The sequence below is a fragment of the Melospiza melodia genome, chromosome 11 (genome assembly GCF_035770615.1).
Source record: "Melospiza melodia melodia isolate bMelMel2 chromosome 11, bMelMel2.pri, whole genome shotgun sequence".
NCBI lineage: Eukaryota > Metazoa > Chordata > Aves > Passeriformes > Passerellidae > Melospiza > Melospiza melodia.
The window spans coordinates 18,756,080-18,768,558 of NC_086204.1; the positions used below are offsets into that span (position 1 = coordinate 18,756,080).

General features: G+C 36.3%; 1 protein-coding gene across 6 annotated transcripts in view; it reads right to left on the reverse strand.

The window, feature by feature from the left end:
- ADGRL2 (adhesion G protein-coupled receptor L2) overlaps positions 1-12,479 on the reverse strand; it is a 387,559-nt gene that overhangs the window by 274,592 nt on the left and 100,488 nt on the right. The window lies entirely within an intron of this gene.

A 12,479-nucleotide genomic window follows, 5' to 3' on the forward strand; every position in this document is an offset into this window, starting at 1 on the left:
CTGTGAATGCGTGTATGAATGCACACACCTAATCTCTGCAATATTTCAGAAATTCTCTGCAATCCTCTTGGTCTGCTCTAGTGAGCATCTTGTTAAGCCTCTGAAGTGCTCACGTGTGTTGTACTAGCCTTGACATGTTACACAGTCTTAGGAAGTGGAAGGCAAAACACAAATTGTCAAAACCATCAAAGGAATGGCTTTTTTTTATTTTATATAATTAATAAATATCAGTGGTAATTAAAAAGAAACTCAACCCTGCCTCCTCTCCCTCCCAAAAAAAACCACAAACCCACAAACAAACAAAAAAAAACTCAACAAAAAATAAAAAAAGTATAAAAACCCAAAAACCAAAATGAAAAAAACCACAAAAAAACAGCAACAAAAAAAAAAAACCCAAACAAACCAAACAAAAAAACAAGCCCCAAACAAAAACAACCCTACAAAATGTCTTGAAACAGGCAGGAATTTTTTCTTCTTTCACAAACCCGGAGAAGAAAATTCACCTTTGAAAGTCCTCTTAGTCAGCTTTTCATGGTTACCAGAAATTATAAACCATGGACTGCCTTACAAACATTTAGACACAATTCTTTTCCTAATGTCTGATTCAACACTGTCATCTGGAAAATCTCCCACTGACCTCAATGCACTTTCACCTAAGCAAGGTCTGAGTAAAGACTGCAGAATAAAGTCCATAAGCTTTAAAAAGACACTGTGTACCTTTGAGGAGGATAATCTTTCTCTCTTTATACACCCTGTGCCAAGTTGGACCTGGCACTGACAGGATTTTTGCTATTAGCAGACAATAGGGACTAGGTTAAAAATAGTGTAGCCATGAGAAAGCAATGATTCTGATTAAGTAAATTCCATTGAACTCTTTCTAGTAAGCATTATTCAGGTCATGAATGCTAATTTGTCCTGCAGGGGGCTGTGGGTAATTACCCAGAAAAACTATCAGCTTTATTGAGTTGCTACAAAATAGTATTACTGAATGGAATGCTCTGTAAAGGGACACAACCTTGATATGTGCCTGTAGAACTGAACAGTCTTTTTCTGAAGAGATCATAAGCTGGACCAAAATCGTAGTAACTTTACTTAGGATTAGGATACATTCTAGGCTACTTTTATGTTTCTCTTAAGTAAAATTAACATGCAAAATTATGCAGCACAGAAGTGCCACTATGACACCTAGAGCAAATTTAGCGTTCTGCATATTTAAAGTTGTGTAGAATCAGAACCATCTTAAAAAAATGAAGCAAATGTGGCACATTGGCTGCATTCCAGCAGTCACATAGAACTGCTGACATTAGTAAAATCTAGATAATTTAGTCCCATATGGGAATCCATACCACAATTATATTGTCCCTGTTCTGACACAGTCCTGATTTTGCACTTCTTTAAACCTAGCTTTTTATAATTTTAATTCCCTCCACCAATAAAGCAATTTGCATTCACACAGCCTTCTCTGCTAAGTGAGAATGAAGAAGAAATCTGTTACATGACCTTGGTCTGTTTTGCAGTTGATTACAAGGAAACAAAGTCTTCAGCTAAACTGTTCTCTCATCTGTTTTTAATTGATGTAGAACATTGCACTCCAAACCGTAGCAGAGAGCTAAACAAGTAGCACACCATGGTAGGTGACAATTCACTTTCAGCTAAAGAATGCACATGTAAAGCAAATTCTTTTGCCTGGAAAGAGACGCATCACACACACTGGAAGTAGGTATATACCTGGGAAATACATAAACTTGCTGCTCACCTTACTTGCTAAGGAGCTACCAAGTGACCCAGTTGAATCTCACCTGACTTACTGGGCTCAGAGGCAGCATGCTCAGAATTTAAATCCTTGTGTGTGTCCTCCAGCCACTCTCTGGGATTTTGGGCCCTCTGGTCACAACCACTGCTATGAGCCTTCCTGCAGATATCTAAAGATCCACTGAACATTGCTAAAGCGACAGGGTTCTGCCAGAAGCATTAGAATGGGCAGGTATATACAAAGGAATGGCAAGAATGAAGAGAGGAGTATAACAAGATATTTTATACAGCTGTACCAAAGTAAATTAAAATAATTTTCTTTTTTTTTTTGGACTCAGTATAAATCTCCAGTCAGCAAAGACTACACCTGAGCAGTGTCATGCTCATCACTGCACAGACAGCTGGAGTCCTCAGCTAAAGGATGTGCCAGCCAGTGGAAATGTGACATTTCCACTCAGGTCCTCTTTTATGGCAACTGGGATCTGCTCCATTGTAATTGGACAAATCTATGGTAATTAATACCCATTGATGATACGGCCCTTATCCTAAACATTTAATGGCAAAAATTAGTTCCAAAGAAATAGTTCTTCAAAAGCACTCCAGGTAGAAATGACACGAATCAGATTTTATTTGTTATTACTTCTGACATTTTAGGTACTGTGAGAGAAAAAAAAAAGAGGCATGTGAAGAGTATGATGAAATTAAAATTTAATATAAGGATCATAAAAATAATCCTCATGATTCTTCTTAATTTTTGGAAGTGCTGGACACAAAACTTCTTAAAATGTAAGGCTGTGGCAGACACAAGGAGTATTTTCTTTAAATTTCAGTAACAATGGAGAAACCAGCAGCAAAGATTGCTTATTATTTTAATAAATGATCTGACATTCCATTCTTTTATTTCAATTTCTCTTGTTTTCTCTCACTTTGCACTCTCCAACTCCTATTTCTTTTTTTTCACACAGTCTCCAAATAAATTAATTTCCTTTACTCAACAAAAGATTAACATTCTCACAGAACCAGCACTGCTGAGATTGGCTACTGTAATTTGTTTGAAGGACTGATTTCATGTTCAAAATATTGGAACAGCAATGTTTGTCATTAAAATAAAATATTGAACAGAAGTTTGAGTTGGACATGATATTAATTAATAATGTTTTTCAGTGCCTCACTTTTCATAAAAGGTATGAGGTTTGAATCAAACATCAAAATGAAACCCTACACATGTTGCTGAAAAAGGCTCAGTTTTGTTCTGTGTTTCAATGTATCTGTAGAAGTTTGCTATTCTACATTTTTACATTTGATTTTAAAATAAATTTTATTATTACTTATTTTGAAAGTTTTCCTGCTTTATTTTGGGAAAGAATAAAAAAATTGTTTCATCCTCACAACTAATTGTTTAATAATGTCCTGAATAAACTCACCAGCTATGAACAAAGACAAAAAAAAATAAAAACCAAAACACTTGTGAAACTAAATTTTCCTAATGTATTAAAAAGGAAATACTGTTGTCATTCTTTTAGAACCTTGACAATAACAGAATTGAAAAACAAAACTCCACCTCAATCTATTGTGATTACTGGCAAATCTCATAAATCTCATTTTCAGTATCAGTAAAAACCATAGGCAATCATGACAATTCTGTTGCTATTGCATTTTTTTAAATGCATAAGATCAAAAATGCACAACCATCCCAGATTTTTATTATTAAAAATATCACATTCTTTCTTCTTGTGTTTCTTTCAAGAGAAAATTAACACAACATATTAATGAAAAATACCAACTCTGAGGAGTGTGGCCAACATTATAACATTAGTTAGCCCCTCGTTTCCAAAAAGTTTTCCAATAAAGTTTTTGCTTACTCCACTTACATGTGAAATATACTTTCCCCTGTTTCCAGCTGACAGATAGGTGCTCCTAAATACAATTATCATTGTGTATTTTGTCTTCATAGTAATATTCATTTCCCAAACAAAGATAATACTGCCAGAGTAGGTAAGATTAATTTTACTCTTAAGTCATTAGTCACTACTTTGTGCTCATTCTCAAAAAGGCAGGAAGCATTAATCTGAGCATATCACATGGGATTGTTGTTCATCTTAGGGAAAGGTTAAAAGAACTTTTTTATTTCCATAGGGGCATTAACATAAAGAAAATATAAACACACAGCAGCCCCAACAAACTATAAAATTCTGCTTTTTAATTCAGGCTGTGAACAACTGAGAGCCATTTCTCATCATTCCTGAATGTGCTGTGTTGTAGAAAGAGTCTAACAAGGATTAAAAAGGCCATCCTATGCATGCATTTTGCTAAATCCCTGCATGCCATTCTAGGGTGACTGTACTGTCTGAACAAGTTCTTTCTGTTTGCCTGTAAGAAATAGCTGGCTCAAACAATTCATCTGATCACTGAGGCTCAGCCAGAGAGTGTGCCAGCCCAACTATAAGCAGTCTAATACTCTTTCCATGAATGACAGTTTAAAAAGGACTTTTTTGCTTGAATGGTCCTCCATAGGATGTGGAAATAGGCTCAGCTAGAGAAGGGAAGTAGGGAGGGTAGAAAACCAGAACCAAACATCACTGTTTAAGTCCTACAGGCTACCTGTCTTTTACTCCAGTGCAAGCAGACAGATTTACAGTAAATTAATATGAACTCACCTGTCAAAAAGCTCTTTATTCTACATCTGTTACAAAGCAGTTATTTGAGAAGGGCATGAGGTCAATGAAATTGCACAATAGCAATAGGACAGTGAAAGAAATGCACTGGGGGGATCCTTGCTTCCTCTTCTGAACAGCCATTTCTCATGTGTTCAGATGTTTTGAAAGATTAAGATGTGGAAATGTCAGAACTGGTCTATTAAATCAAGTTACCAAAACACAGCTTGGGTAATAATTATTCCACTAAGGCAGACAAGGAGAAAGTGGCATTTTACCATTACTATTGCAGAAACTGTCGACTGCAGATGGACAATAACTTCGCACTACAGGTACAATAATCATGCTGTACACATATATATTGGTCTGACTGCATTGAATACATAACAAACCCATGCTAAGTTTACTGAGCACAATCATTATGTTTTAGTATGTTCAAGAGACTCAAGTTATTCACATCAAGATCTGAAACTAATTGCAAGCTAATTCAGTTTGATATTTCACCTTGCAGAGGTTATGTGAGTAACAGCCATACAAAATAAACTAGGCAATCCTATTTTCTATATGCCAGTTGAAATGCAGACTATATCACTAAGAGTTGCCCTGTTCTACTCTGGCAGTGAACTCACTGCTTGGCTGGAGAGATACTGATCTACAAAAGTAAAAGTTTTACAAGTCTTCCAACAAACTGGCCTCTAACCTATCTTTCTTTGAAAAGACAGAGTAAGCTTCAGGATTGTGAAGCTTATACACAGAAAGCAGCTTTCAAAGTATTTACAGGCCATGTACAAAGCAGGCAGCTGTAATGTGAATTCCCCATTACTATCCCACTGAATACATTTCTGCTTTCCCACTGGACTCTCTCCTTGGTGACAAATGACTCATTCTTCATGCTTACTCAGTTCTGACCTCACCTGAACACATCATTTCCATCAAACACTGCAAAGCTTTCCTAGTTTTGTGATGTGGTCAAATTTCAGACAGCTCAACTGTCTTCACTTAAAAGAAGAAGTGATGATGTTCCAGAGACCTCAAAGGCAAGATCCAGCAAGACATCCTGCCCTTGGTGTAAGTGCATTATGATTTGCCCATTGTATGAATTATGCTACATCATGTGTGCCTGTTTTTATAATCTGACAATTGTGCAAGGTGATCCGGATATTATTTCAGGACATTTTTGTGAGTCTTTTTCTTCAGTTTATAGAGGATGTGTTGGTTTTTTTTTCTCAGCCTGTCTAGTGCTGAAATTTCTATTCCAGTTTTCCCGTAGATATAAAAGATACACATGTGCATAATATTACTTATTCTTACCCTGTCAGCATCAATAAGGCATATTGTACCTGGCCTTTCCAGACATACAGAGAATAGTAATTACCTAGAAAACATTTGCTAACAAAATTTCCACAGCATTTTATTACTCTTCCCTTCTACAGTCAGATTGCCATCTCCGGACATGTATGAGATTTACATTTGGTGAAGAGATATTATAGCAGCTCAGGGCTTAAAATACTTATGGAAAAAATCAAAGAAAATCAAAGCAGTCTCTGGTTCAAGTTGTCATTACACAATATCTTAGGACTCTCACAGTCCTCAGGTTGTGGAAGATGAGCTTCCTGTGGGCTATTTGTTGGAAGATCTCATTGTATTAGATGCGTCATCAAAACACTTTTTTTTTTTTTTTTTTTTTTTTTTTGTGATTGATAGTGCTTAAAGGACAGAAATCTCAGTTTCTCCATGTGTGTGATCTGCCAACAATCACACAAGCCCACACTAGTTGCTCTGGTCACTGTAGGAACCTCAGGAGGTTGCTGGGTCCAGATGGCTCAGTTTATCACAGCACACTACTGAGTCTCTTAAAGGAGCTGCAAACCATCTGGGCAGATTTAAAGCCAAAAGGAAATATGTTGGAATCCTATGGAAACAGGTCTCTTGCATACTGCCCTCACTGTCTTTGTCATCTACCTGTTCCTCTAACTGAGGCACAGGCAAGAAGCTTCACAGGAGGTGCAATTACTGGACCTCAGTGAAATAAATGCCCAATATTATTCCTCCTCTTATTTCAATGTTTCTCTTTATATTAATCACTTCTGATGACTGATTGAGGGAGAACACAGCAAACAAACATATGTGGGACTAGTCTCTTTCTCTGTCATGGAGTCCAGAACGTTTCCAAATTTGTGGACCACAGCAAGTGCAAGTAGTTCATGTTTTCTTGGGTATATGTATACATATACATCTACTTACAAATCAAAGACAATGAGAGTACTAAATTAACATCAACATTTACTGTTTAATTTTTCAGCATGTTGGCTACTTCCTCAGTCTAGAGCCTGGACAGTTGCATTGCTCTCAAGCACATCCAGAAAGCCTATGGCAATCTCACTTGTGCCAGAATCCCAAGCAGCACAGCTTAAATACACATGCAAGCGGCTTCAAAATTTTGTAAATCACTTTATGTAGCTTTAAACCCTACCTTCTCATAATTTACGCAGCTGGGATGTGTGTGATCAATCATTCTAACATATAATTTTATTCACCATTGCACAGAATGCACAGCACAGGCCCACGTGATGGTGCGTGTGAGGCACAGCGTTTACACTGCCCAGGGCACACCAACACCAAGGAGCAGCCTGGGCCCAGCTGATTAAGCTGTAGTGCAAAACAACACATCAGCACTCAGTAGTCAGAGGTATGACAGCCAACAGTGCTTTACTGGACCAAGGAGGAATTTACTTCTTTAATACATGTCATGTTCTCTCCTGTGTTTCCCTTTATAGAGTGAAATATATAGGTAAGAGATTGCCGTAGTTTTATGTGTTATGTCCTTCCAAAATTAGAGAGTAACAAACTGTCTTTATTAGCCTGTACATTTGGTATACTGCAATAAATCACTGAAAGTGCACGTGAGCACACAGTGATATAAAGAGTCAAGAAAAACTAAAAACCTTCATGTATCTGGTGAAAGCCATTTTAGAGCTGAAGCACAGCAAGACAAAAAACTACCCTTTCTAACCCTGCCTATTCTACTGCCTGTTTCTAGTCATTATTGTTTTGTTTATTGATAGGAAAGTCACAGTTTATAAAGCTTAGCTCAGAGCAGGTATTTAAAAGATTTTTTTTTAATTCTCCAAGCATAGTAATATGGACCTAAACGATTTTTTATACCTGCTTCTCTTTCAAAACTGGAATTTGTAGCCTTATTCCAGATGACCAAAGTATTGGCCACAAAGAATTTGTAAAAAAATGTGTGCTTATTTATGAAGCAAACACATGTAAGATTGATGAAATTATTAATGTCACAGTGCTAACTTTCTTCTCATAAATACGGTTTAACAGTGCTGACATTGCAATTACAGTCAAATGTTCCGGCTCTTTGCTTATTTGCTCAATCTGTCAGTCCACCATGGGGGGAGACAAATTGTGGCGAGCATTTGACAAAGCACGAAAGAGATATAAGACTATTCTGATTAAATCATGGTGAAAGATTAAATGACTCTGAATACTTTTTCAGATATGACATTTTTAACCTATACTACTAAAATATTCTGCTCACCACAGGTTTAAAAACATTTAGGGTAAAAATAGAGTGTGTAGCCCACAGACTAGCTGGTTGTTGTGTTTCAGAACTAACAGATTATTAGCTGCATTCATATTATGTGTCTCAGTGATGTGAATAATGCATTTTCCTGGATCAAAACCTATATGTAGCTCATCCATACTCAGACATCTGACCCCAAATGAATGACTCCTCTGACAAAACTTTCTCATTGACATCAGAGCAAGAATATCACAGAGCTGACTTTACGTTGCGAAGAAAAGACAGTATTAAACAAATTTCAAATTCAGTCATGCATGTAAGAGGACTATAGCTCAGGCAAATTTCAAATATACCAACCCCACATGTTTCAGAGTCAGAAATTATTAAAACATAGCATAGTAATGTTCGTGACTTTAAATGTGTGCTAAGACTTCTGCAGACCTCAGCTGTGCAGGAGTAGGTCCTTACAGATTTTGGCACATAATCATAGAAACAAATTATGTGAAACATGTGAGCTAAACCTACTTGTTTACATTCCTATCGATGATTAAAGGTCTTGACTTCTCAACACAAAAGCACACAAGAAATGGAAGACAAACTTCTCACAGCTTTTACTGGGAATCCATTTACCTCTGGCATTAAAGTTGCTAAAGATACAAAAATGGGGTTTTTTCCTAGCAAAAATTTTATCCATATACTGGACAATTAATTATCATTATGACTTGTAGTCACAATATCAGAAAAAAGCCATGTAAAATTTAATGTTTCTTAATCAAGGAATTGTAAGTGATGACACCAAATGGAGGAGCATTAAGAAAATGAAGTTCCCATTTCTAGATTTATATTCTGCATTTATAATGCAAAACACATACTTAAATCAGTTCATCTAGACTGATTTTATATCAGGTAAGGATTTGGTCCTAAACATTCATTTTACTAAGACTTTCCTTCCTTTTCTTTTGTTTTTCAGACTGATATTTTTGTAAAAGGCTCAAATAGACAGGTTGGGCCTTTCATTTGCAATTGATGAGACATATTGAAACTGAAACACATAAATGACACCTTTCAAAAGTCTCCAATAGACATATGTTTACTTTCTGAGTGAATGAGAGTATTGTATTTGCTTTCTCTTTCATTAGATCTGAAGGCTGAAAAAAGTCTCATATGCTCACAATGAAAACATCTTGATTTTTGATTTGCCAGATTTCAGTGATGACTTCTTTCAAAAGAGAGAGGAATCCTCTGTATGAGTTTAACAAAATATTTAGATAGCAGAGAACAAAAACAAAACCTACAAAAATGTAATTCTCAAAGTTTACAGAAATAAATTAAATTGAATAAAATTTAGAAGCTATTTTGTTAGTATTCTGCTTTTACATGCATCACAGTATCCACTAAATGATAGGAAATGGTGAGCTGGGAAAAACCTAGAAACTGGGGACCATTTTGTTGACATTATTATCCTGGTTAGATAAATTGAAATAACAACTATCTGCCCCCCAAACTATTATTGCTTATAACTCCTTATGCATTCATTTCAAATTTGAAACATGTGATTTTTTAAAAAAGTTTATATATGAAAAAAGTACACAATTATATACTTTTCAAATGTGATAAATGAGCAAGCAAGCAGTGATTTTTAAGTCCACCTTCCAGCAAATACTTAAAATACATGTGACTTGAGCAAAGCAAGTAATCTCAATCAAAGTCAATGTGTCTGGCAGAGCTGTGTGTAAAATGACAACCCCACAAAAGATCCTGTAAATTTACTGCCCAATCCTGACCTTAATACCTTCAGTAGTAAAACTCCTGCTGACAGCAGTAAGAGCAGAATCAGGCCCCTACAGCTTAGACTTCTAAGGTTTTCTCCCCCTTCCTTCCCCCTCCCTCTACAACAGCTTGAATTCCTGTATTCTGATTAAGATAGATGGAGTATTTGCATCCTATCCATATTCATAATCCTCCTTTTCAGTGTCAACCCAAAACACCGCATTTGTTGCCCAGGCAGACACATGCAATGTCTTCAGAAGGTTTTGCGTAGATGGATAAGGACACATCCCTTTTCAAATTTTGCAGAATAGGTGGCCACTAGGTGAATTCATGCTGTTAAAGTGCTAAAAGACCAGAACAAAAAAACATGTCTTTTGTGTGTGACAGAAACTGTAATTAATGATTTCTCCCTTTTTTGCTAAAGAGAAAAGGGAGATGTGCTGTTGACAGGCATTTTATTAATGGTTTCTACCATCTTAGTATACATAAAAGGCATTATTGGCTGCAGAGCTAGTTTAAAAGATTTTTAGCTTTTTTTCGGAAATGTTGAAGATGTTTCATGGATGAAAAATGAAGGCAATCTGTCCACTGCCTCTGAAAGTTTGGGCTTCAATAATAAAATTGAAACTATTGTGACAGTTTCCATTGAATCCTTTAACCATTTGCCTCCTGCTGGCACAATCAATGATGGCATCTGCAGGAACATGGTCACCCTTACCTAGTTTCTCTCTTATTTCAGCAACAAAACCTGTCAATAATATGTCTCATGGCTGCTTTTCTAAGGAGATTTATCAACCATCTAGGTGATGGCACTTATTTTAGTGACTGTTGGTCTGTTGTTTTATTTGGAACCAATAGGAGATACACATTCAGCCTGGCACACAAGAAATTAGACATGCATTTTCCAGTTTCAACAATGGCAGCTGACTGCCTGATCCAGAGGCCAGAGCAGTGACGATTCAGACTTTGCCTCACGATGAAATTAAAGTGAATGAGAATAACACAATGTTACATTACTTTCTTAACTATATCAAGCAGAAGAATGTGACAATGCTGCGTGCAATTCTTGAATTTGCTCTCATTTTGAAATATGCCAAGCGAAAATCCTAATTCCGTACAAATGAAAGGCAGCAGCTTGACTGTTCCAATAGCGCTATGCTCATTTACACTGGCTAATGGGCTTCCCATTGCTTATGGACAGACAAGAAAACACCCATTTATCTAGGTTAGTGCTCCTTCTGCAACACTTTGGGAAAATGTTTTGCTTTGCCACTGATTTGTGAACAACTTAATAACTTGTGTGAAGCAACAAGAAAGCAGACATTTACCACATGCGTTCACAACAATGCAATCAGAAAACATGTCGGGGAAGGGATTTACAGCAGTTTGCATACGCTCTCCAGACAACCAAGCAGGAAAAGGTTCTCGCTGGATTTTATTGAAGGGTTGCTGATACCTTCATTTTAAGCACAGGACACTTTTGAGACTACTCAGCTCAACATCTGACATGGGTGTTAAATATATCAGTATTGCCAGCTTAATAAAATATCCATCTCTTCTGTAAGCAAATGCGCAATTCCTTTAGTTCAGTTTTTCTAACTTCATTTCTAAATGTCTTGGAAAAATCTATGTTTTAGGAGGCAGCTGGAAATGCACTATTTGCACACTGATCTATACTAGCAGCCATTCATTTTCTCTGGGAATTTTCATGTAAGCTCCCTTATTGGGAATATGCTAATGGCAACCGCCATGATTACTGATTTTCTTTGAATCATTATTCCTCTGTGGGCAAAGCAATCAGAAAGGGAGAACAGGAGATTTACTTCTTGCTTGTGTGCCTTCTTCAACCATCTGCTCTATCCTGATTCATTTGAATAAGATCTGCAGTTTTAGATTCTTTACTCTGGCATTCTGAAGCATTTTAAAGCTTAAAAGGAGTTAATAGTTATCTATCAGTGTCACAAACGTGGTACTGTGATGCATTCTAAGAGCAAGTTTGCCTTCCAATGGTTTACAGGGCCAGATTAATTTTATTAAAGTAAAAAATTACAATGTTCTTTAACAGCTTCATTATTTCAGACAAGTCTTTTGTGAGCACATTTATTATCTGGAGCGTGGAGTATAAAAGCTGAAAGAAAGGGAACTAATTTATAAAGCAAGAACATTTTAAAAATGGAAATTGTTAATCTACTCCACCCCATACACGGAAAAAATAGAGGGCAAAATTGTGATCAATTTAATGAAAATACAACCTTGTAAAATGCACTGCAGTTACTGAATTCTGGTACCTGTTATTTTACCTGGGTGAATTTCTGAAGTACATTTACACAAGGTCATTTCCATTTTAAGAAAGGTACTATTTAGCTGCATCAAAATTCAATTAACTTTTTCTCTCAAATCAAGTACTGGCCTCATATAACCAGTTTCCCATGCACACTGATAATAATGCGCATGTTTTTTTTTTTAATTTGATGACAGTTTTCTGATAGAAATATATATCTATATATGCACACACATAGGCACACACATCTATATATACACATACCAGTTTGAAAACCCTAGCACTCCTAATTGCCAAAAGACCATTTTGTACAACGGAAATGGAAAATAAGCAAGAAGACATCATAGCAAGACAGAACGAAGCACACATGAATGATAGCAGAGGCAGCATTCAGAGAATTGTAGTGAATACTCAAGAGCAGTCTTTTCATGAGCAAGTCACCTTTGAAACATTAAGAAAAATTAGTGTTATGACGAACACAAGA